Here is a 263-nt window from a genome sequence, read left to right as displayed (position 1 = left end):
TATGTTTGACGTCTTACAGGTGGATGCCAATAGGTGTTCGGTGTTCAGGGTGCCAGACATATTCTGGATATAAATTTACGATTGCTTGAACAACTATATATGGTTTCTTGCTGTCGGACGTCAGCAGGTAAAGGCGAGAAGGGGTTATCAAGCAATATCGAGATAAAATCGTAAAGTTGATGAAAATTGGATGTTGATAAGTGTTAGGCAGTCTGGTAGACGTCAGTTGGTTTGGGTGAGTTTGGAATTGGAATCAGAGTTGA

Source organism: Penaeus monodon, chromosome 23 (genome assembly GCF_015228065.2).
Source record: "Penaeus monodon isolate SGIC_2016 chromosome 23, NSTDA_Pmon_1, whole genome shotgun sequence".
In the NCBI taxonomy this organism is placed as follows: Eukaryota; Metazoa; Arthropoda; class Malacostraca; order Decapoda; family Penaeidae; genus Penaeus; species Penaeus monodon.
Note: the sequence above shows the minus strand (reverse complement) of the source record.